This window comes from Ovis aries, chromosome 19, assembly GCF_016772045.2.
Source record: "Ovis aries strain OAR_USU_Benz2616 breed Rambouillet chromosome 19, ARS-UI_Ramb_v3.0, whole genome shotgun sequence".
NCBI lineage: Eukaryota > Metazoa > Chordata > Mammalia > Artiodactyla > Bovidae > Ovis > Ovis aries.
In genome coordinates this window covers 23,890,806-23,917,505 of record NC_056072.1, presented here as the reverse complement: position 1 = coordinate 23,917,505, position 26,700 = coordinate 23,890,806, and the positions used below count along the sequence as shown (strand labels likewise).

Sequence of the window (26,700 nt, the reverse complement as noted above, 5' to 3'; positions counted from 1 at the left end):
ATTCCTTCCAAAGAAATCCCAGGGCTGATCTCCTTCAGAATGGACTGGTTGGATCTCCTTGCAGTCCAAGGGACTCTCAAGAGACTTCTCCAACACCACAGTTCAAAAGCATCAATTCTTTGGCGTTCAGCCTTCTTCACAGTCCAACTCTCACATCCATACATGACTACTGGAAAAACCATAGCCTTAAGTATCTTCAAATTCCAGTGCATGAGATTTTATGGCTTTGTGTACCATTGTTTAATTAAATACAAATTTGATAAATATTGCGGACAGATCATTTGTGGATCACCCATAGTTCTCAAGAACTGCATTTCCTGAGTTTACTTTTAATATGTCCAAGCAAGTCAGAACCAGTTATGCTAAAGGAACCAAGTGATGCATGTATATGATTGTATTTGAATATAGAGTGTATCTTTGAATAATTGGGTATCAGTGTATGACAATGCCAAACATTCTGAAATCTCTTCTTTTACTTCATTTTTCCAATGAACAGGTACAGCATGTGGTTAAGCAACTAGTTCAAAATCCTGTACTTGATTAAAGATTAATTCAGGATTGGAACCAGTACCTTGTGCTATAATGGGTCTGTTATATATTCAAAGCAGCATTCACTTGTATGGTCTTCAATTCATTTATAAAATGTTATTATTGAAGTCAAAATGAATTGATATATTTTCAATAACTTAATAAATAATACATTTGAATAAATACAAAGGAGTCCCACAAGAAGCCCATTATTGAGTAGAATATGATATCCACTAATAAGCATGTATGAATATATGTGATTCAGAAGTAATATTTTCAGGAAGGAAAGGTATCGCAAATCTGTGTGATCTGATTGGATTAGTGTTGCTTACAATAGGGCCCACGAGAAATGCAGCTATGTTTCTATAGGAGTGTCCATAAAGGCACTCTTATTCCCAGAGAAATATTCTAACAAATTGAAGATAAAATATTATCTTTGGAGGCCTCTTCTTCTACATATCCTATGAGTAGCAGGTAATAAATAAAGTATTAGATTTTGAGTTTAAATTTAATTGAGTCCTGCAGTGGATTCAACTGTGGCATTCAAACATCGCTTTTGGAGGTACAGAGATAGTGAGTTATTTAGCAATGCCACATGACTAATTGCTAGTAATTGCCTACAGGAAAGGAGTTAGAGAAGCTTATCTCCAGAGCCTCCCCATCATATTTTGTGCAACAGCCTTTGCAGCCCAGGACAGCAGCAGGGTGCAGGAGAGCCACTGGGAAATTATTAGCAAGCATGCAATATATAAAGCAGGTGGTCTCACTTTTTTAAATAAGCTTTGTGTAAAGTGAACCTTTATACAAATAGAAAACTGTGAAAACATGCTCTTTTAAATAATGCATTATTTTCATTCCTGATTAACCTTTATGTGCAATTGGCTCTTACAAATATAGTACTTTCCCATTTCAACTCTAGCTTCCTGCCACTTTGCAGTGACGAATGTGCTATGAACTAGTATTGAATATGGCTTCTAAAGAAATAGGTGATTTGACTACATATGAAAAGAAAAATATGTTTACAAGGAAATTACATGTTGGAGTAAGTTTTAAAAGATAGAAATTTGGTATATAGTTAAATCAGATCTTTCTACAGTCTTGTAAAAGCATAGAATTCATTTGTCATTTTTTTTAATTTACTTTTTTATTGAAGGATAATTGTTTTAGAGAATTTTGTTATTTTCTGTCAAACCTCAACATGAATAAGCCATAGGTGTACATATATCCCCTCCCTTTTGAACCTCCCTCCCATCACCCTCCCCATCTCACCCTTCTAGGTTGATACAGAGCCCCTGTTTGAGTTTCTTGAGCCATGCGGCAAATTCCCATTGGCTACCTATTTTACATATGGTAATGTAAGTTTTCATGTTGCTCTTTCCATACATCTCACCCTCTCCTCCCCTCTTCCTATGTCCATAAGTCTATTCTCTATGTCTGTTTCTCCACTGCTGCCCAGAAAATAAACTCTTCAGTACCATTTTTCTATATTCTGTATATGTGTGTTAGAATATGATATTTATGTTTCTCTTTCTGACCCACTTCACTCTGTATAATAGGTTCCAGGTTCATCCACCTCATCAGAACTGACTCAAATGCATTCCTTTTTATGGCTGAGTAATATCCCATTGTGTTTATGTACCACAACTGCTTTATCGATTCATTTGTTGATGGACATCTAGGTTGCTTTCATGATCTAGCTATTGTAAATAGTGCTACAATGAACCAAGGAATACATGTGTCTTTTTCAATTTTGTTTCCTCAGGGTATATGCCTAGGAATGGGATTGCTGGGTCATATGGTGGTTTTATTCCTAGATTTTTAAGGAATCTCCATACCGCCTTCCATAGTGGCTGTATGAATTTACATTCCCACCAACAGTGCAAGAGCATTCCCTTTTCTCCACACCCTTTCCAGGATTTATTGTTTGTAGACTTTTTGATGATGGCCATTCTGACTGGTGTGAGGTAATATCTCATTGTGGTTTTGATTTTCATTTCTCTAATAATGAGTGATTTGAGCATCTTTTCATATCTTTGTTAGCCATCTGTATGTAGTCTTTGGAGAAATGTCTCTTTTTCCCACTTTTTGATTGGGTTGTTTGTTTTTCTGGCATTAAGATGTATGAGCTGCTTGTGTATTTTGGAAATTAATCCTTTATCAGTTGTTTCATTTTCTATTATTTTCTTCCATTCTGAGGATTGTCTTTCCACCTTGCTTATAGTTTCCTTTGCTGTGCAAAAGCTTTTAAGTCCAATCAGGTGCCACTTGTTTACTTTTGTTTTTATTTCCATTAATCTAGGAGATGGGTCATAGAGGGTCTTGCTTTGGTTTATGTCATCGACTGTTCTGCCTGTGTTTTCCTCTAAGAGTTTTATAGTTTCTGATCTTACATTTAGGTCTTTAATCCATTTGATCTTTATGTATGGTATTAGGAAGTGTTCTAATTTCATTCTTTTACATGCAGCTGTCCAGTTTTCCCAGCGCCATTTATTGAGAGGCTGTTTTTGCCCCATTGTATATTCTTGCTTCCTTTGTCAAAAATAAGGTACCCATAGGTGCATGGGTTTTTTCTAGGCTTTCTCTCTTGTTCCATTGGTCTATATTTCTGTTTTTCTGCCAGTACCATACTGTCTTGATGACTGTAGCTTTGTAGTATAATCTGAAGTCAGGAAGGTTGATTCCTTTAACTCCATGCTTCTTTCTTAAGGCTGCTTTGACTATTTGGGCTCTTTTGTGTTTCCATATGAACTGTGAAATTTTCTGTTCCAGTTCTGTGAAAAATGCCATTGGTAATTTGTTAGGGATCGCATTGAATCTGTAAATTGCATTTGGTAGTATAGTCATTTTCACAATACTGATTCTTCCTCCCCAAGGACATGGAGTATCTCTCCATTTGTTTATGTTGTCTTTTATTTCTTTCATTAATGTCTTATAATTTTCTGTGTACAGTTCTTTTATCATCTTAGGTAAGTTTATTCCTAGATATTTAATTCTTTTTGTTGAAGTGGTGAATGGGATTGATTCCTTCATTTTCTTTCTGATTTTTCTTCTTAGCATATAGAAATGCAAGTGATTTCTGTGTATAGATTTTGTATCCTGCAACTTTGCTAAATTCACTGATTAGCTCTAGTAATGTTCTTATGCTGTCTTTATGGTTTTCTATGAACAGTATCATGTCATCTGCAAACAGGGAGAGCTTACTACTTCTTTTCCTTTTCCTTTTCCTTCTTCTGCATTCCTTTTATTTCTTTATTTCTCTGATTGCTGTAGCTAGGACTTCCAGAAATATGTTGAATAATAGTGGTGACAGTGGACACCCTTGTCTTGTTCCTGATCTTGGGGGGAATGCTTTCAGTTTTTCACCACTGAGAATAATGTTTGCTGCAGGCTTATCATATATGGCCATTACTATGTTGAGGTAGGTTCCTTCTATGCCCATTTTTTGAAGAGCTTTAATCATAAAAGGGTGATGTTTTGTCAAAGGCTTTTTCTGCATCTGTTGAGATTATCTTATGGTTTTTATCTTTCAATTTGTTAATATGATGTATCACATTGATTGATTTCCGTGTATTGAAGAATCCTTGCATCCCTGGAATAAACCCAACTTGATCATGGTGTATGAGCTTTTTGATGTATTGCTGAATCCTGTTTGTTAGAATTTTGTTGAGGATTTTTGCATTTATGTTCATCAGTGCTATTGGCCTGTAGTTTTCTTTTTTGTGTTATCTTTGGTTTTGGCTTCAGGGTGATGGTGGCCTCATTGGAAGGATTCCTTCCTTTGAAATTTTTGGAAGGATAGGCATTAGCTCTTCTCTAAATGTTTGACAGAATTCTCCTGTGAAGCCATCTGTTCTTGGGCTTTTGTTTTTTGGGAGATTTTTGATCACAGCTTAAATTTCAGTGCTTGTAATTGGGTTGTTCATACTTTGTATTTCTTCCTGGTTCAGTCTTGGAGAATTGAACTTTTCTAAGAATCTGTCCATTTCCTCCAGGTTATCCATTTTATTGCTATACCATTGTTCATAACGATCTCTTATGATCTTTTGAATTTCAGCACTGTCTGTTGCAAACTCACCGTTTTCATTTCTAGTTTTGTTGATGTGATTCCTTTCTCTTTTTTTCTTGATGCATCTGGCTAAAGGCTTGTCAATTTGGTTTATCTTCTCAAAGAACCAGCTTTTAGTTTTGTTAATGTTTCCTATTATTTCTTTCATTTCTTTTTCATTTATTTCTGCTTGGATCTTCATGATTTGTTTGCTTCTACTCATTTGTTTTCTTTTTTTTCTAGTTGTTTTAGGTGTAAAGTTAGGTTATCTATTCTATATTTTTCTTGTTTCTTGAGGTAGGATTGTACTGCTATAAACTTCCCTCTTAGGACTGCTTTTGCTTCATCCCATAGGTTTTTAATTGTCTTGTTTTCACTGTCATTTGTTTCTGGAAAGTTTTTTATTTCCCTTTTGATTTCTTCAGTAACTTGTTGGTTGTTTAGAAATGTGTTGTTTAATCTCCATGTGTCTGTGTTTCTTACAGATTTTTCTCATAATTGATATTTAATCTAATAGCATTGTGGTCAGAGAAGATGCTTGATATAATTTCAATTTTATTAAATTTGTGATGTTTGATTTGTGACCCAAGATGTGGTCTGTCCTGGAGAATTTTCCATGTGCACTTGAGAAGAAAGGTGTATTCTTCTGCATTTGGATGGAATGTCCTGAAGCTATCACTGAGATCCATCTCATCTAATGTATCATTTAAGACTTGTGTTTCCTTATTAGTATTCTGTTTTGATGATCTGCCCATTGGTGTGAGTGGAGTGGTAAAGTCTCCTACTATTATCATGTTACTAGAAATTTCTCCTTTTATGTCTCTTAGTGTTTGTGTTATGTAATGAGGTGATCCTATGTTGGGTGCACAGATATTTACAATTGTTATGTCTTCCTCTTGGATTGATCCCTTGATCATTATGTAGTGTCCTTCCTTATCTCTTGTAATCTTCTTTATTTTAAGGTCTATTTTGTCTGATATGATGATTGCTACTCCTGCTTTCTTTTATTTCCCATTTGCATGGAATATATATTTCCATCCTTCTCTTTGAGTCTGTATGTGTCTTTAGATCTGAAGTGTATTTCTTGTAGATAGTTTATATATGGGTCTTGTTTTTGTATCCCTTCAGCCAGTCTGTGTTTTTTGGTTGGAGCATTTAATCCATTTACATTTAAAGTAATTATTGATATATATGTTCCTATTGTCATTTTCTTAATTGTTTTAGGGTTGATTTTGAGATATTTTTTCTTCTGTTTTATTTCTTGACTATTTAAGTCCACTTACCATTTGTTGTTAAGCTGGTTTGGTGGCACTGAATTCTCTTAACTTTTGCTTGTCTGAAAAGCTTTTTATTTCTCCATCAATTTTGAATGAGCTCCTTACAGGGACAGTAAGCTTGGTTGTAAATTTTTCCTTTTCAGTACTTTAAATATATCCTGCCATTCCCTTCTGACCTTCAGAGTTTCTGCTGAATGATCAGCTGTTAAGCATATGGGGTTTCTGTTGTATATTACTTGTTGCTTCTCCCTTACTGCTTTTAATATTCTTTCTTTGTGTTTAGACTTTGTTAGTTTGATTAGTATGTGTCTTGCCATGTTTCTCCTTGGGTTTATCCTGTGTGGGACTCTTTGTGCCTCTTGGACTTGATTGACAATTTCCTTTTCCATGTTGGGAAAATTTTCAACTCTAATATCTTCAAAAATTTTCTCATATCCTTTCTTTTTCTCTTCTTCTTCTGGGACCCCTATAATTTGAATGTTGGTGCGTTTCATGTTGTCCCAGAGGTCTCTGAGACTATCCTCAGTTCTTTTCATTCTTTTTACTTCATTCTGCTCTTCAGAAGTGATTTTCACCATTTTATTTTCCAGCTCACTGATTCATTCTTCTGCTTCAGATATTCTGCTATTGATTCCTTCCGGAGTAGTTTTAACTTCAGTAATTGTCTTGTTTGTCTCTGTGTGTTTATTCTTTCATTCTTCTATGTCTTTGTTAATTCATTCTTTTACTTTCTCCATTTTGTTTTCAAGGTTTTTGGTCATCTTTACTATCATTATTCTGAATTCTTTTTCAGGTAGTTTGCCTATTTCCTCTTCATTTATTTGGACTTCTTTGTTTCTAGCTTGTTCCTTCATTTGTGCAGTATTTCTTTGCCTTATTTTTTTCTTTTTAACTTACTGTTTTTGAGTTCTTCCCTTCCCAGGCTTGAAAGTTGAATTATTTCTTCCTTTTGGTTTCTGCCCCGCTGAGGTTGGTTCAGTGGTTTGTGTAAGCTTTGTATAGAGTATGATTTGTGCTGAGTTTTTGTTTGTTTTTCCTCTGATGGGCAAGGCTGAGTGAGATGGTAATCCTGTCTGCTCATGCTTGGGTTTGTATTTTTTCGTTTGTCATTTAGATGAGGTGTCCTGCACAGGTTGCTACTAGTGGTTGGGTGATGCCAGGTCTTGTATTCAAGTGGTTTTCTTTGTGTGAGTTCTCACTATTTGATGCTCCCTAGTTACTTCTCTGATAGTCTAGGGTCTTGGTGTCAGTGGTCCCACTCCAAAGGCTCAGGGCTTGATCTCTGGTCAGGAGTGAAGATTCCACAAGTGGTTTGTTATGGCATTAAGTGAGATAAAACAAATATCCCAAAACGAGAGACCAAAGATGAACCCCAGACAAATGGCAGTTACAAAATCAGGCAAATAATAATTAAAATAATGGAATATACACATGTATGTATATAGCCATGAGCAAAGTCAAAACAGCCCAACAAATATAAAGTACAGCAGATTTACCCAGCAATCAAAGTAAATCAAAAAATTATATTTACCAGTTAAAAACAAAACTATCTCAAGCACAGGCTGGAAATCAAAAATAAAACAAGGTGTCAAGTGGGGAATAAAGCAATGAAAACAAAACTAACAAATATGTTGAGAGCAAAGGAAAGAAAATAATTAAAGAAAAGATATGCAAAGTTAAATACAGGTACACGAAGAAGATTTATATACATTAAAGATTAACTCCAAAGGGAAAAGAGCAGTAGGAAAGGCAAACAAAGGAATAAATGTAGAAAAATATAATAGGTTTAAAAAAGTTAAAATTATAAAAAAGAGGGAAAAAAAGGAGAAAGAAAAATGGAAAAAAAAGGAAAACTCCTCAGAACTGCAAAAGCCCAATGTACATGCAGAAATTTATAACAATACCAAAAAGTGTGACTAAATATACAGATATACATATATACATATACACCTATAAGCAAAATCATAACAGTCCATTAAAAATAAAGTATAATAAATTGACCCAGTGAACAAAGGAAACCAAAAATTATATCTACCAGAACAAAACTAACTAAAGGACAAACTAGGAAACAAAATTAGGAAATGAGCCCAAATTAGGAAAACAAAACTAAAGCAAGGTGCCAATTGGGGAATAAAACAATTAAAATAAAGGTGTCATATATGTTGAAAGGAAAGGAAAGAAAGAATCAATATGCAAAGTTACATAGAGGTAGATAAGGAAGATTTACATATATTAAAGATTAATTGCAAGGGGAAAGGGACTATAGGAAAGACAAAGGAATAAATGTAGAAAAAATAACGATAGGTTTAAGATATTAAAAATTAAAATAAAGAGAATAGGAAAAAAAAAAAAAAAGGAAAAACTCCCCAGAGCTTCAAAAGCCCAACATAGAGGCAGAGGTTTATGACAACAGTGAAAAATGTGACTGAGAAAGAAAAGAAAAGAAAAGCTCAAAATCTTATGACAACAGTGAAAAATGTGACTGAGAAAGAAAAGAAAAGAAAAGCTCAAAATCTTAATTAGATTTCATAGTGCCAGTAAAATCGACAACTACAACAGGGGCGACGGAAAGGAAAAAAGAAAGAAAAAAAATTCAAACGAATCTACAGAACAAGTCAAAACATAAGAATAATAAATGTTTTTCTTGAGTCACTGCTGTCAAGAGTCCTTTCCCTCGATGGGAGTCACAGTTCACCTCATCCTCACCTCGGATGCCCTCTAACACTGTGTTGATCTCTGAATCTGTTGTGGGGGCAGTTCACATTCTCATCTGGTCCTACTCCTGTATGTTCTTGCCTCCAGTGTCCACAGCTATCAGAGCTAGTGAGTTTTATTTTGTGGGAGCTCTCAGTGACTTTTTATATATTCCATAGACACAGAGTCTGCCTGGTTGATCATGTGGATTTAATTTGCAGCTTGTACAACTGGTGGGAGGATTTTGGGTCTTCTTCCTTAGTCACACTGCCCCTGGGATTCAGCTGTGGTTTTATTTCCACCTCTGCATGTGGATCGTCCACTGGGGTTTGCTCCTAGTGGACTGCCCTGGAGGACTTAGTTTGCCTCTCTGAGGGCCAGGTGTGGAGATGGTGCAGCTGCTTGGGTAGCAGGGATTCTGGCAGCACCAGGTACTCAGGGGAGTTGGTGGCTAGAAATATAGCGGCTAGCAGGAAATATAGTGCTCTAGAAGGGTAACCAATATTGGCCAATACATTCCAGTATTCTGGCCTAGAGAACCCTTCTCCCTGACAGAGAAGCCTGACAGATTACAGTCTACAGGGTGGCAAAGCGTTGGACACCACCGAAGTGACCCTGCGCGCATAGACACAAGACTTTTATTGCCTGTGGCAGCTCTGCCCCAGTGAGAGCTGAGCATGAAGATGATGAAGCTGCTCGGCTTGCAGGGACCCTGGCGGTGCCAAGTATGCAAAGACACGGACTGCCTCCACTGGAGGAGTTAAGGCCGTATACGAGTCTTTCTTTGAGCCTCTTTTAGCTGGCAATCAGAAGGCCTCTTCGGTTGGTCTTGCTCTGTAGTGCTGCCCGTTCAGACACTTAGAGGGCTGCCTTCGTGGGGTCCTTTTCTGTTGTTTGGTGCATCAGGCAGTAGAGAGGGCTCCCCTGGCTGGGGTCCTACACTGTAGACTGGCAAGCCAAGCACTTAAAGAGGCACCCTGGGCGGGGTCCTACTCTGTAGTTTGGTCCATCAGTCACTAAAAGGAGCACCCTAGGTAGGGTCCTACTCTGTAGTACAATGCATCAGACGCATTTGATGGGCCAGCCTTTGTTGTTCAGCTGCCAATGATGGTGTGTGGGGGGAGAGAGGCTATGTTGATGGCTCCACCCTCAATGCATGACTCGGCACTATCGCCTTGCTTCCATGGCTGCCCGGCTTTCCTCCACAGGCATTTCCAACCACATTCTCCTCCCTCACATCCCCTCAATTTGTCTCTCTGCAGGCAACAGCAGCCCTCGCCCAGGGATTGCTCCTCAATCCCTGAACTCCAGCTCCCAGCTGCTGCACCATCTGGGGTATGTATGGCTGTGACAAGGACTGTCTGATTTTCATTCCACTTCAGTTCAGTTCAGTTCAGTTGCTCAGTAGTGTCCGACTCTTTGCAACCCCATGAATTGCAGCACGCCAGGCCTCCCTGTCTGTCACCAACTCCCGGAGTTTACCCAAACTCATGTCCATTGAGTCGGTGATGCCATCCAGTCATCTCATCCTCTGTCGTCCCCTTCTCCTCCTGCCCCCAATCCCTCCCAACATCAGAGTCTTTTCCAATGAGTCAACTCTTCGCATGAGGTGGCCAAAGTACTGGAGTTTCAGCTTTAGCATCATTCCTTCCAAAGAACACCCAGGACTGATCTCCTGTAGAATAGACTGGTTGGATCTCCTTGCAGTCCAAGGGACTCTCAAGAGTCTTCTCCAACACCACAGTTCAAAAGCATCAATTCTTTGGCACTCAGCCTTCTTCACAGTCCAACTCTCACATCCATACATGACTACAGGAAAAACCATAGACTCGACTGAACGGACCTTTGTTGGCAAAGTCATGTCTCTGCTTTTGAATATGCTATCTAGGTTGGTCATAACTTTCCTTCCTAGGAGTAAGCATCTTTTAATTTCATGGCTGCAATCACCATCTGCAGTGATTTTGGAGCCCCAAAAAATAAAGTCTGACACTGTTTCCGCTGTTTCCCATCTATTTCCCATGAAGTGATAGGACCAGATGTCATGATCTTACTTTTCTGAATGCTGAGCTTTAAGCCAACTTTTTCACTCTCCTCTTTCACTTTCATCAAGAGGCTTTTTAGTTCCTCTTCACTTTCTGCCATAAGGGTGGTGTCATCTGCATATCTGAGGTTATTGATATTTCTCCGGCAATCTTGATTCCAGCTTGTACTTCTTCCAGCCCAGCGTTTCTCATGATGTACTCTGCATAGAAATTAAATAAACAGTGCGACAATATACAGCCTTGACGTACTCCTTTTCCGATTTGGAACCAGTCTGTTGCTCCATGTCCAGTTCTAACTGTTTCTTCCTGACCTGCATATAGGTTTCATTCCACTTCAGTTCAGTTCATTTCAGTTCAGTCACTCAGTCGTGTCCAACTCTTTGTGACCCCATGAATTGCAGCACGCCAGGCCTCCCTGTCCGTCACCAACTCCCAGAGTTCACTCTAACTCACTTCCACCAAGTCAGTGATGCCATCCAGCCATCTCATCCTCTGTCGTCCCCTTCTCCTCCTGCCCCCAATCCCTCCCAGCATCAGAGTCTTCCAATGAGTCAACTCTTTGCATGAGGTGGCCAAAGTACTGGAGTTTCAGCTTTAGCATCATTCCTTCCAAAGAACACCCAGGGCTGATCTCCTTCAGAATGGACTGGTTGGATCTCCTTGCAGTCCAGCTGTTTCACTCTCAGCCTTAAATGTTTCTCCTCTGACTCAGACAGTTGCCCTGATGTGGGGATTGGACCCCTGCTTCAGTTTCCCCACCCGCCGAGGGCAGTTCCAGTCCTACTAACACTCCTGTTTCCCCCGCTAGTTCTTTCATCCTACCGAGTTTTGCATGGGTCTGTATTTTCTTTTCCTCTGGTCAGGTACTCCTGTCTGCTCTCAGCTGGTGTATGCACTTCTGTGTCTAAAGGTGTATTCCTGATGTTTCCATGGAGAGAGATGTACTCCACATCCACCTACTCCTCCATCATCTTGTTCTTCCCCCTGTGTCATTTTTTATTATTATAATCGTTGTTTTTGCCTTCTCTGTTAAATCTAACTCAAGATCCACAGTGGAATTCATCAAGTTGTTGCCTTTTTACAATCATCTGGAACTGAACCCTAACAACAATAATAACAACAAAAATAGACAGTAGCTAATGGACCATAAAGATTTAAACAAACACAACCCACGAGCTAAAATGCATTGTTTCTGAGTATAAAATGAAGAAAATCCAGGTCTTAGTTAAAATTGAGGATTGTCTTTCTATCTACAGAGTATCTTGATGAATTTCAAGACATTTTTTGAACAGTAGCAGAATTTTAACCCATATTTTTCTCTATTTCTTTTATCTCCTATCTCTTAAATATTGACGTACCGTAAACTTGTCATTTAACGCCACTCAACACATTTGGACAGTTTATTTTAGAAGCTTTGTGAATTAGATCCTACAGAAAAGGCAGTTTAATTTTGGACCTTGATAATATCCACCTTGGTTAGTTTTATTCTATTACATGGACCTTAAACTGGTTGGGTACTTTAAATAGTGCCAGTTAAATAATGATTTATCCACTACTCCAATTTTCTGATAGGTAAGATTTAGAAGTTTACTTTTAGGTATGCGTGTGTGTTAGGAGAAACAAAGCCTGTAAGAAAAAAAAAAAAAATATATATATATATATATACACACACTCACACACACGTACATACATACACACATACAAGGAGAGATTGATTTTGAAGGCTGAGAAGTCCCATATCCTGTTCTCTGGAACCTGGGCTTGCAGGAAAGCCAGTGATATTATGCAGTTCAAGTTGGAAATCCTGAGGACCAGAGGAGCTGATGGTTTAAATGACAGTCCAAGGGCTGGAGGAGATGAGATGAAATAACCTCACTGAAGTGGTGAGACCAGAGGGAACCAAGAGTGGTAACTTCCTCCTTTTTCTCTCTTTTTTGTTCTATCCAGGCCTTTGATAGACTGGATGAAGCTCACCCACAATGGTGAGGGAGGTCTTCGTTACTCAGTCCACCAGTTCAAATGTTAATGTCTTCCATGAACACCCTCACAGACACACCAAAAAATAATGTTTTACCAGCTACCTGGGCATGCTTTATTCCAGTCAAATTGGTACCTCAAAACCATCACAGTGTGACTGACAAGATTCTTAAATTATCTTTTTTGAAATGGTTAGGGAGGGTGCCCTATTTCTTTCTTTTTTTTTTTTTCAAGTTTAGTTTCCAACGAGATTTCTGCACTTTGAAGAAATACACCCTAGAGGGGAGGAAACACTTCTGAGTCTTTTTAATAATATAATTAGGAGAAGTAATTTATACACTAGTAGGAGCTTACCTTTGGAAGAATAATTTACTTAGAATTCTCTAAGAGTTGAATGGTTTTAAAGGAAGATATTTCATCAGAGAGATGCTTCTGACAAGTGTCTCTTCAGTAGAATTGATGAGTTGGTTTCTTTCTGGTTCCTGGTGACACATATAACCCCCTCTGCTGAGTAAGAAGTATTGCAGAAAATGATTTGGACGCATTTGTCAGGCAGGGCCTCGAGTTTCTTGCAGGGCAACTGAGTTTCTTTCCCTTCTTTTCTCATACTTCCCCATTCATCCTTTTCTCAGTGGGTTTTCTTTCCCATTACATCACTTGGGTGACTCCCTTTCTAGTAGCATCTCAGCCTTCATTCTTAAAGGTTGGCAACCTCTTTTAAAGCTTGTATTGGCCTTCTATAGCAAAGAAGACAAGTCATCAAAAATCACAATATTTCAGTGAGAGAGTAGTCCCATCATTTTGAGGTCATTCTGGAGGAATCTCAGACATGTATCACTGAGCTCAGTTTTGAATCTGTGTTAAAGTGAAAGTGTTAGTTGCTCATTCATATCCAACTTTGTGTGACCCCATGGGCTATAGCCCACCAGGTTCCTCTGTCTATGGGATTCTCCAGGCAAGAATACTGGAGTGGGTAGCCATGCCCTTTTCCAGGGATCTTCCTGACCCAGGAGTAGAACTTGGGTCTCCCGAAATCACAGGTGGTTTCTTTACCATCTAAGCCACCATCTTTACCTATTCAATTCACTGAAAGTGGATCTGTGATTTGCTGTGGGACCTGTGCTCTACTTAGAGACCAGCTTTCCAGATTAGTTCTGTAGAAGGGACAAAAAACAGTGATACTGGGTTGTGGTTTCATGGTGGTTTTTTTTTTGTTTTTAATTTTCTTTCTTACTTCATTTAGTCAACTAGTCAGTTTTATTTTCACTAACCAGTTTAATTTATATACAAGTTGATTCATTTGTAGCTTATCTTATTTCCTTCTAGGTTTTAGGCAATGAAGGACCAAATCAATTTACATAATTTATCTGACAAACGTGTGATTAAGTTTGAGTATCGTTTCCTCAGGAAACTCTTTTTAATCTCTTCCAGGATATCTCTAATCACCTTATTATATACTCCAGTAGAACCATTTCTCTTTCCTACATGGTGTCATAATTTTATATATATTTGTGTGTTCTTTAATCCAGTATTTTTCAAATGATTACTTTATAACAGGTACTGTTAAGTAAATATCTCTGTGAATAAAATGGATAAAAATTGTACCTTGTGAAGCTTATGTTCTAGTAAGAAAGTCACAGACTTAATCAACATGTATTATTATGTTCAGTAATGAAAAATGCTATGAAGATAACGTAAAGCAGGATAAATATGGAGCATTACCTGGGAGGAGAGGTGGTGGCAAGATTGGGTTCTCTGATTAGGAAAGGCCTCTCTGAGCAGATGAGGCCAAGCCAAAGACTGGCCAGCAAGGAGCTGCCCATGCTGTGGAGGTCCAGGGAGGAGTTCTCCATCGGAAGGGGGAACCCTGAAGGGGCTCAGCTGCTTTCCTGGAGGAAGAGAAAGAAGAGCAGTGACGCTGGGTTTGGTGAATGAAGGAAAGTGGTAGAAACGGAGACCATAGAGACTGGCAGGGAACAGATCACTTCGGTCTTGATGGCTGACTGATGTTCGTGTTTTGTTTTTTAGGTTCCGTGAAAAATAACTGTGGGATTTTTTACATCATGTCTCATTTGTTTGCCCATGCCCTGCCATATGAGTGTCAGTCAGTCACTCACTCAGTAAATATTGGATGGAGACAGGCATGCATGGTGAGACAAATGGGCTAGTGGCCCTATAGCCCTGCTGTTTGCTTGTGGGTTTTGCTTTGCTTTTCTATTATCAGAGTTACACATGTGGATAGTTGGTGTTGCTTTTGTTTCTTTTGACAGCTAGTTGAGTAGGATTCCCCATGGCTCATGCCTTGACATTTATGCCATTTTCCTCCTCCTCTCCTTGGGTTAAGAAAATCTATTGGCTTGACATCTTGAATGTGACTGTCTATGTAGACTTACTTGTATTTCCATCCAATAACTAATTCTGAACGATAGTGTTAAGCCAGGTTCCTCAGCTCAAAAGTCAGAGGATCAGACGTGAACTCTCCTAAAACAGTGGGATGGGACAGACAGAATGCTCATAACCTGGTTAATCCCCCTTCAGCAGCGCCCTGGAGCCCAGTAGGTACTTGTGGGCTTGGTGATAGCCTCTTTGCTGGACAGAGGAGACCTGAGCATCCTTGCAGATCCTCTCTAACACAGGGTCCCATCAAATCCAGGTGCTGCTACTTGGAAGTGTAAATGTGACAGCCGTTTGTGTTTTTTAATCAGCCTGGAAAAGAGTAAAATGAAGGACATATAAGAGTATGACTGTAAAAATCTTTGCTATGGTTGTCTATACCTGGGAAACTGAGATTTTTAAAAAAGCAGAAAGTATAGCTTCTAAGTTCCCAGAAATGTTGAATTAGTAACATTGAAGTATCTTGAAAATATATGTGATTTAAAGACACTAAATTTAGTTTTAAGAAATATGAGTTATGACCAAATTCTATAATGGGTCCATATATATGCTAATATGCTCAAGCATAAAATAATATGGTTGTAAAACATGGCACATTTTATCTAAATAACCCTTCTTTGAAGATTATTTTTTTTGTCAAAAGAAATCAGTGTTTTGATGCCTGAAGTATTTCCTTTTATTAGCTCAGTAGGAGGTGTATTCTTAAGTTTTAGAACTCCCCTTACTCTTCTTGAATTACCTCTAAAAATCATCATAGAGTTTTCAAATATAAGCTCAAAGAGAGATTGTGGCTAGATTCTTCATGAATAATAGTAGTAGTAATAGTAATAGACTAATTTTTATTTGCATTTATTTTTGAATGATTCAGCACTTAACCTCTGTTCCTTGATCCTTTCAGCTTAAAGTCAGCACCCTTTTCCTGGTATTTTCTAGGCATGTATTTGAGTGGAGTTCTAAAATCCTATCGCTTCTACCACTTCTTCTCTGTTCACACTCAGGTCATGTTCCAGATAAATTTAACACTTTGCACGGAACTCAGAGTTACCCACATTGTTTGTGTGTCTCTCCCTTACCTGTTTGTGCAGTTCTTGAAGAAAGTGACTACATCTAGGTCCTTTTACTCTCTCCTTTAGAACCCAGCAGAGACCCTACTAGGACCTCCCAGGTGACTCATTGTTAAAGAATCTTCCTATCAATGCTTGAGATGTGGGTTCAATCCCTGGGTCGGGAAGATCCCCTGGAATAGGAAATAGGGATGCATTCCAGTAATCTTGGCTGGAAAATTCCATATACAGAGGAGCCTGGTGGGCTACAGTCCATGGGCTCTCAAAGAGTCAGATATGATTGGGTGCACACACACACACACACACACACACACACACACACACACACACTATGTAGAACATGCTGAACTAGTTACTCACTGACCAGACTGCCTAGATAAATAAATGAAGGAAAATTCTATTCCCATTTTTATTTTGGTTGAGTTCTTAGATTGTATAATTCTCTAATTTTCCTGGGGATCTGGAGGAGATTCAAATCTCAAAATGCCCTGTCACCTTGAAGAGACCATAGGGAAGGGTACAATAAGCCAGAAAAGAGGGAGTTATTTTTTTCAGTAGAGTTTTTTTCCTGTGCATTTTCATCTCTTGTGGGAAGAATAAGCCCCCTTTTCTGCTGCACACACTCCTGCTTTTATTAGCGTACCAAGTTAGACTGCTGTATATATGCTACAGTGAGCCATGCCACACTGTGCGAAGATAAACAAATGTGATGTTAATATGACTTGAATGCAGAATCTGTTTTTCTCTCCCATAGCCTCCAGAGCTTTAAAGAATTTTTTGTCATCATCCCATTTAACTGGCATCTTTCTTAAAGGGCTGGCTTTATGCATCCCAATTATTTTCTCATTCTCTCCCTGATTCCTTTCACTCAGATTCAGTAAACTCTCATTTTCCAGTACATCATTCTGCAGCTCATTCATACCCGCACCCTCGTTCCTTGAACTGAATTCAGAATCTGATTTGGGGCTTGTTTCTCTGAGTGTAAAATACCTCAGCTATAAATAAACACACTGAGTTTACTTAGGGTTGATACTTAGATGAGTCTCATCAGCATATGTTTTGCTTCATGCTATCAGTATCTTGTAGGTTCAGCTCTCATCATGTTTTGCTCTCAAATTGACAGTGCTAAATATGTCTTGCGGGGCTAAAGCAGGTTGAAGAAACTCTCATTGCAATGGTTGAGGAGAGCTAAGTATGATGTAGCCCAGTGGTCTAATGGAAGAAGCATCATCTTTCTTTCATTCTAATTTCCTTTACTTTTAAGGGTCGTAGATTAGTAAAGTGTTGCCTCATAAATAAACAGAGAATAATCAAAGGGAGAACAGCATCACCAACAAAAGTGGTTACATCCTCTTTTAGAGATGTACAATTGAACCTCAGAAAAGTGAATGATTTAACTGTACTCATGAAGCAAACAAGGAATAGAATTGGAATTAGGATTCAGGCTCTCAGTCTCTGAATCTAGAGTGTCAGCCCTATTGAGTCTCCATCATTTGACTTAAGGTGGTCTAAGCTCTCCATTTACTCATAGTTTAGGCATGGACTGGACTCTCCAGGAGTAAATCTGAAGAAAAGCCATTCTTAGCAATTTTGCTAACATTTGCAGATCCTTTTCTGGGGTAGGGGGAGAGCAAGTGGGCTTCATTTGTTGCAAGGTTTTCAAAAGTGATCTATCAACTAAATTTAAAATGTAAGATTTCCTTCTGTTGTTTCAAATCTGTTTCTGTTTTGTAAATAGGTTCTTTTGTATCATATTTTTAAGATTCTACACCTAAGCGATATTGTATATTTGTCTTTCTCTGACCTATTTTACTTAGGATGATAATCTCTAGATCTGTCCCTGTTGCTACAAAGGATGTACATCCAATGCACATGGCAGCACTATTTATAATAGCCAAGACATAGAAGCAACCTAGATTTCCATCAATAGATAAACGGATAAAGACGTGAGAAATATATGTGTCTTCATAGGTACATGCGCTCTCGCTCTCTCTCTCTCTCTCTGTCTCATGCACACACACACAGTGGAATACTACTCAGACGTATAAAAGAACAAAATACTATATAGTTCTTATTAGAGGAATTTGTCTTTTCTCTTCTAACTGTATATGTCTCTGGAAAGGAGAGACTTGGTCATATCAAGATTGTTGTGATAGCCCTTACATCTCTAAGTATTGTTAATGCTGTGTCACCAAGCCTTTGTCAAGTACCCTGGAAAAAAATCTTTCATGAAAGAGACTCACCCAAACCTAGAATCTTGACATTTCTTGCAAATAACAGGTTATCATATTATCTTCAACTTGCCTAAAATCACACAGGAAGCTATAATAGCAGCAGCAGCAGTAGTAATAACAAAGAAAATAGTAACATAATTATTTAGTGCTTAAATTATAATAAGAATTATTCTAAGATTTTATATATTCTCTTCTTAATATATATGTATATTATATATTTTAACATATTTGTATGCACACTCAACATATAATTATATGAATATTATATATACTTACAAACATTTATTTACTTTGATAAAAGAGAAAATTTAATAAGAAATTTTGTTAACTTTCCCAGGATGACTTACTTCAGTAGGAAATAGAACTAGAATTCAAGTCGTCTGGCTCAAGTTACCTAGAATCCTAGTGTTTTTTTGTTTTTTTGTTTTTTTTGTTTTTTTTTGCTACAGGAGCACTTACAGATAATATGAGCAAGTTACTATTAGTATTTTCATTTGTAAGTACATGCATAAGATGCCAAAAATTATGGCCAGTTAAATGATTGCATGTTTTGATTAATCATGGCCAGCTTCTGCTGTATCCAGAATGTTATTTTACTTGCAAGGGCCAGTAACAGTAAAAGAACACATGACAGCTTCAGTAAAATACACGGGAATCTAGGAATCTATGAAAGAGTCATACGGCTTCCCTAATGTGCTCCATTCGTAAAGAATCCGCCTACAATGCAGGAGACCCTGGTTCAATTCCTGGGTCAGGAAGATCCACTGGAGAAGGGATAGGCTATTCACTCTGGTACTCTTGGGCTTCCCTTGTGGCTCAACTGGTAAAGAATCCACCTGTATTGTGGGAGACCTGGATTTGATCCCTGGATTGGGAAGATCTCCTGGAGAAGGGAAAGGCTGCCCACTCCAGTATTCTGGCCTGGAGAATTCCATGGACTGTATAGTCAAAGAGCTGGACACAACTGAGCGACTTTCACTTTCATAAATAGTCAAACTACTGAAGAAATACCACTGTCTTTCTGTGTGTATTATGTGTCTGTTAGTCAATGAGCAGGAGAAAATAACTACTGCTCTGAGAATCATGTATCTGTCTAAGTCAGGGCAATGATGTTTGAAAAACGGTGATTAGAACCATACTATCTATTCAATATGTAGAAATATTTGTGTGTGTATGTGTATTTTACCTGGATATGTTTAAATACATGTGTGTGGCTATCCAAATTTATATAAGGACATTAAGTACTTAGATCTCTCAAAATAATTGCTTAATGTTATTTTATATTTCAATTTATTACAGTGATATATTTTTTAAAAATAAAAGTGCTGTTTGTTGTTTACGTAAACCAACAATGTGAAAATCTTTTAAGCTTAAATTTGCAAAAACATTGTCCCTTCATTTTATTTTTCTGTATCACTGCTGTCACTATCCAAGTTTCAGACTCTTGTCATTTATCTCCAGGATTTTTGTTGTCACCTCCTAATTATTCTTCCTGCCTTTAATCTCTTGCTCATAAAGTTTATTTGCCATATAAAATTATTTTTGTAACGCAGACTGATTTTGTCCATAATTCTTCATTGGTTCATCATGAAGCCCCAGATTTTTACTTTTGATGATACAGTACAAAGCAGGTCATAATTTACGTTTAAGTTTAAGAAAATCTTGGTGAGGGTTTGTATTCTTGTTGTGATTCTTTCCTTGATGGAAAGATTTCTATGAAAACGACTCTTCTTTTTTTCCCCAGTCATCATATTATGTGCTCCTCTACTTAACATTTATTTCCTTATTTGTTGTTCTTGGGTGTAATTTGCCTTTACAGCCCTTCCTCCCCCATCCAAAGAGCCTGAGCAAATTGCCCTGAATATACTAGATTCTAATCACATGTCTAGTGGGTTGAAATGTTGCTCCCCAATCATAAAATGTGTCATATTCTAATCATTTAGTCTCCTTAACAGTTAGTATTGTAATAAAGATATAATAATTATTTTTGTATCAGTGATTTAGTCCAAATCATTAGAGCAGAAGTAGTAACTCCTTAAATAGCCTAAAAATCAGTGTTTATGATTAACTTCCCATATTTAAATTTGCTGTATTTATATTAGACATCCTTTTGTGTGCTTATTTATCTGTCTATACTTTTATAATCTCCACAATAACATTTTTGTGCTGTTTATCTGTATCTCAAGACTCAGTAGAATATAAGAGGTATACTTCACTGTCGTGTATACGGTAATTTTATATATATGCATATGTATGTATATAGAGATCTCAAAATATAGATATATAGATACAGATATCTCAAAATATACACATCTATCTTGAGATATATATGACCTCTATCTTGAGATATATAATCATACATATATGATTATCACATATACATAGTTTGTATACTCAATAAATACCTTTAAATTATTAAGCCTTATTATGTGTTGGGATTTATAATATGTACTTAAGATGAATTTTTTTTTCAATCCCTCAAAATCCAAATTAAAGGTAGATAGTATTATTATCTTAATTTTAAGAATGCAGAAATATAAGTTTGCTCTAGGTAAGTGGCTTACTGTAGGGTATTTAGCTCATAAAGGATAGAATCAATGCCCAGGTCCAGGCCTATTTGAAACAACAGCAAATGTGCTTCACCCCTGCTATATACTTCCCTTAAAATAATTGCCTGAAATAAGGTTTTGCATGAAAATGCAAGAAAAATTATGGCACATGGGATCATAGGTACTAACAGTAAGATCATCAAGTGGACATATGGTCCTGTAGGAGGATGAGAGTAAAGCCAAGCTCAGAGCGGGCAGCAAAGACTGCTGGTGAGAGAACAGTTCAGGGGCACGCAAGAGGAATTAGTTACAAGTACAGTGCGGGTAATGTGGGGAACAATAGAAAATCACTAATCAAAGTTCAGGTAACCAGAGAATCCTGAACCAGAGCATGGGGTAAATATATTCCTCTCTCAGGAGCAGAGAACAAATGAGTTGACAGGTAGAAGGGAAAATAACTCAGGTCTTTAGGACATCATTCTTTCCCATGGAGTGATGAAGAGATGTGTGCAACAATAGGACTTTGCAGTTGCAGGTTCTAGACACACAGCTTGAATGCATTTGAGGATTACCCTTTTTTCCCCTCCAGTGTCTAAATTAAAGAACAAAAGACATCTGAAGTTCTGAATGGACATGGAGTACTGGCAACTCTGGATCGTATGCCACATATGATTCCACATTGATAATCTCTCCTCTCCCAGAGTCACTCAGAGATAGAAGAGAGAGCTCTCTGAGTGGATCTCAGGCAAACAACATGCACGATTGTCTGTTTACCATAGTGGTGGCAGCTGTATCACACCCACTTAGCAAATATTTCTGAGCACCAACTCTGACAGGATATAGAATATATTACTTCCTCTGTTAAGTCTGCTCTGGCTGTCCAACAGCCCAGATGTCCTCATCTGCTAAGTGACGATGATCAAATCTAATTTGTGTTGGTATGCAGATTAGATATGAGGGCATTATGTGAATGATGAAGTACCATGTAGCTATGAGCTGCTATTTTATCATCACTTGCCTTTGTATTGCAAGATGATTCAAAATTTCAGTCTAACTCAAATTAATGTTTTGCTTTTTCCAATTATCATCTTGTTTTCACTTCCAAACAAAAGATCACAGTTTTGAGAGACCACATATCACCTATATAACTCTGATCAAAGGGTAATGCTGAGAGCTAAGGAAAACCTTAAACCCTTGCGTGTTTTCCCAAGCTAGGATGATGTTTGGGACATGTTGGGTTCAAAGATGGAAAAATTATGGAGAAAAACATTGTCACTTTCAGGATCATTATTTGAAAACAATTTTATGAACAAGAAGAGGCAAATCAGTCTATAGTGAGCAGCAGTCAGGGAATGAGCCTACAGGAATGGCTTGAGAGACCCCGTCAGTAAGCCCAGAGACCAAGCAGATGGAAGAAAAATGTACCCTAAGACCTATGATAAGTGATAAATTTATGATAATGATAAATAATAGTATATCAGACCATGACATGTAGTCAATAAACATGGGAGAAAAAGAAAACACATGATTTCTTAGAGAATGAGTTAGAAAAACACTGATTTGTTTCCAGGCAGTTCCTCTATAATTCATTTCAAATAATATATATTTTCTCTGTATGTTAAAATATCAATCAAGTGTGTGTATGAGGGGCTGAGATAGAATAGATATGTTTGGGGCTTTTAAAGTTATGAAGGCAATGTTGATTCTTGTATGCATTACTGTGCTATTTTTCTGGCAAATGGAATATGGTAATTTCACAGTGAGCTTTCTTGGAGGGATGAAGGGCTTGTTAACCATGTCCTGCCTCCCTTCTCAGTTCTTCCCAGTTGAAAGAGAACCTAAGAGGCCAAGTACCCCTCAAGGTTACATTAATGGAGACTGAATCACTCCCAGTGTGCAGGCTCTTTGCTAAAATGGAACAAATGAATTTAGCCTGGACCAACGTCCTCCCTTTCCCAGCTTTGAATGAAAGATAACCTGTCCCAGAATAGTCTACCTCGACTCAGCTGAAACAGTTGCAGGCACTGATGTTGAAGCATAGAGAAGACCAAACTGGACTCACGTGTAGGAGTCTGTCGTCTCTGCTAATGGAAGGAAGCTGAAACCAAGCTGGGCCCAGCTTGTTCTCAGGTTGTTAGGGAACACAAGACAGAGATAATAGAGCCCTTACTTTCTTGGGAGCAGCAAGTCAGGAAGGGTAGAGAGGAGCCAAGGTGGGAATTGTGTCCCCCAAAGTGAGAAGGATATTCAGTCCCTTGCAAGTGACCTAAGATAAGAATGTGAAGATAGATGAGAAGGGATTCGGTTTTCACATTCATGATTAATCAATTTTATTTATAAGACTAGAGAAGAAATGTCCTTAAATAAGGAAATAAGAATGACCTTGAAACCAAGGATATTATTATTCATGTAGGAATATAGTCTGAATTTAATTTTTATTAATGTAGATAATAGCTTACATGGGCCTTATGGCGACATTACTAGCACTCTAAAATTTAATTAGATTTTTAGAGCTTGTGTTAATGTCTTTTGTAGGATTATACAATCTGGGGCATCACCAGTAAGCTTTATATGCTTTATTTCATTATGATTTGAAGTAAGCAGAAATGAGTTATTTTTTATACTAAAACAGTTTGATTTTAGGATCTTTATTAAAAATTAAGCCCAGAGGGTTAAAATCAGTATTTTTTAAATACCAGGTTATTTATATTTATTATCAATCATATATATGTATTATATACTAATTTCTGTTGTTCTTACTTCTACAATGTTAATTTTATCATAATTATTAGTTGACTAAAACCATAATTGTATATATTCTATAATGATTTTAAAGTAAGCATTTTATGCATATATTCTTTAGTGTACATATTTTCCTGAGCATTTTTGTTATGGAAGTTTCCATTTCTGGTCCTTTAATTATTGTATTCTGATTTTATATGTAGCATGCCTTCCCAGCTCCAGTAAATCCTTTAAATTAATAGAAAAATCTGTTCAGCATTTTTTACAGTCACCATGGCAGTGTGCCAGATACTTTTGTGATTAATCAGTTTATCTCCTTCCTTTACAGGCACAAAACAGGAATTCTGGACAAAAACTACAACTTTATTTTACATTAGACTTGCTTATAAAGGAAGAGACATACTATTGATTCTTAGCTGAGTTAACTTAGTTATCATGAATCAGTTTCTTTATTTTAGGGCCCGCCAATCAGGTGCATTATTGGGAGACTTTCATGAGATTGGGAAAGAAAAACCTATCCAGAATTGACATGGAGCGGCAGGGTTGTGGAGACAGCAAAGAGAATGGGAGCCAGGAGCTTCTGTATAGGCTCTGTTGTGTGTTAGCTGTTTGAGCAGGACAAGTCCTTTTACTTGCCCTGGCCTGAGTGTTCTTCTGTGTAAAATGAGATGGCTGTGCAGGTGTTCTCAGGGTCCCATTGATCTTTGGCACTGTGCAAAGGGAATTGTTGTCGGAGGGTTACTTACCCTGTGTGTGTGTCCTGTGAATTCACCCAGGCTCTGAACATCCGCCTTCTGCTGGAATAGTTTTGTCCATATATGGCTTCTGGTGGCTTTCCAGTAGAGATTCTGTTTGGGAAAGGATTTTGTTCTGGCACGGTTTTAGCCTAGAAATTACAAAATACGAATTTGCCTTCATCTATAATTGCAATATGAGCTTGTGATTCATTTTCCTCTAGCTCATAACATTTTTTTTTTAAGGCAAAAAGGGGTTTAGACGGAAGTCTTTAAAACTTCAAAGTATCTGTATTTCCATCTTATTTTGTTACAGAATTGGTATTTATCTTTTGTGAATGTCAGGCTTCTGTTCTTTCAGAATCAATCATGTGTGTTTATACACTTAATGGAGTTAGGAGGGGGTAATGGTCCCACGTAGAGGAGTATATGAAAAGCAGTCTCGAATCAGTTTATTTCTTCCTCCTGTGAAGCCCCAGCCTGTAAAAGGGGCATAACCCAAAATAAGTCTGTTTCCCTCTTCTCTAGGAGTTCTAAAACATTACCATTGTGGTGGTGTTGTTATTCTTATACTGGCCTTGATCATTGAAGATATTCATGATTGTACCATACAATAAATTTTAATTTTTTCCTGATTACATCTTTGCATGATTCACAATGTTCATTTAAGGGATATAAAATGATATACACTGAAGTTAACAGATTGTAAGATTTGATATGTTTTGAAAAGAAATGGTAATGATAAATGACAGTGACCTAATTTGTGGAATCTTCTTGCATAAAATAATTTGCTACTTTGTAATTATGTGATTAACTTGCCAAGAGAAGGAAAATGATTCAAGTTAGAAGCATCAAGTTATAGAATAAAAAAAATGTCTGGAACTTTCCAAATTAATTTGTTACCTATAGTGAGCTTTGGTGTCAACTCTGAATACCTTTCAATTTAGAACTATATTGGGGAAAAGGTGTTCATCTATTTGCCACTAAAATTCTAAAGACTAATCAAGAAAAAATAGCAGAAATTTCAACTGAAGTATTGATAGCTCCTTTTTGTTGGTTTTGGTGATTATAAAGTACTTTCACATGTAAAACCTCATTATAAAAGAAATAAATGAAGTAGTGAGGCAAAATACAATCAATTACATTTTAAAGATGAGGAAATTGAAGTTCATTTCAAAGACTGTTTCATGATCACATAGTTCTTTAGAGGCAGAGATAGGAAAAATTTAGTACATTTCGTGTTATTATCATTCTTCTAATAAGAAAATAAGTGGAAACAATCTAAGACATGTGAAAGGATTTTAGGACATTTGGTGGATTATGATTTGAACAAAGAAATAAATTCAGACTCATAATGCCGGAGAGAAATAGATAAGTATGTGTGACTTGAAGGTTAGTATTGTGAAATACCCAAAACTATAACAAAGGTAACTTGTAGTTTGGTTAATATGCAAAATCATTAGGATGATTTGACTTGGCAAGAAAATTATATGAAAATATATTTATAAACCTAATTGAAATCTAGAAGTTGCTAGGAAAAATCATATTTAATAGGCATGAATATAGAAAATACAGAAAACATTTAAATGATTTATGTGCATGCATTTCTATATCCTATAATGCTGTGAGGAAGTCGATATCATAGCTCTTCATGATAAACCTGAGGTTCAAAGAAGTTAATTTCTCTATTGTCACATGTCAAGTAAATAGCAGGAGCAGAGTTCAAATCTAGGTATTTTTTGTTTGTTTTAGTTTTTTACCGCAATTAAAAAAGAAATAGCCTTCTCCCCTAAGTAAAAATAAAACTAACTACCCAAAGAGAAATAAGTTGAGAATATTGTAATTGGACAGAAGGATCAAGCTCTGATATCTCTGAAGTCACAAGGGAGTTTGGGAGATAATAGAGACATGGCTGAATCCTTCACTATTCGCCTGAAACTACCACAACATTGTTAATCAGCTATACACCAATACAAAATAAAAAGTTTAAAAAACAGAAAGGTTTGCCCTCAAAAGAATTGGCTTGTGATTTGACCACAATTTTTTAAGTTGAAATATAATTGCTTTGCAATGTTGTGTTACTTTCTGTTTTACAATGAAGAATCAGCTCTATGTGTGTGTATATATTTAAAAGACATCATATATATAATATATATATATATATATATATATATATCCCCCCTCTAGGTCATCGCAGAGCACTGAGCTGACCTCCCTGTGCTATGCGGCAAGTTCCCACTAGCTAGCTATTTTACACATGGCAGCGTATTTATGTCAAACCTAACCTGCCCGTTTTTCCCCAGCCCCACGTCCATACATCTCTTCTCTACATCTGCATCTCTATTCCTGTCCTAGAAATAGACTCATCCGTACTATGTTTCTAGGTTCCACATAGATGTTAATATACGATACTTGTTTTT

The 26,700-nt window shown here is 37.2% G+C and overlaps 1 protein-coding gene across 24 annotated transcripts in view; it reads left to right on the top strand.

The window, feature by feature from the left end:
* LOC114108678 (contactin-4) overlaps positions 1-26,700 on the top strand; it is a 1,043,928-nt gene that overhangs the window by 340,379 nt on the left and 676,849 nt on the right. For 6 of the 24 annotated variants that reach the window (XM_060402840.1, XM_060402837.1, XM_060402843.1 and 3 more), the window contains one exon: positions 9,807-9,879. The exons of the other annotated variants lie outside the window; for them this stretch is intronic. The gene's annotated coding sequence lies outside the window, so the exon portion shown is untranslated. The remainder of the gene's footprint in view (positions 1-9,806; positions 9,880-26,700) is intronic. 24 annotated transcript variants of the gene reach the window in all.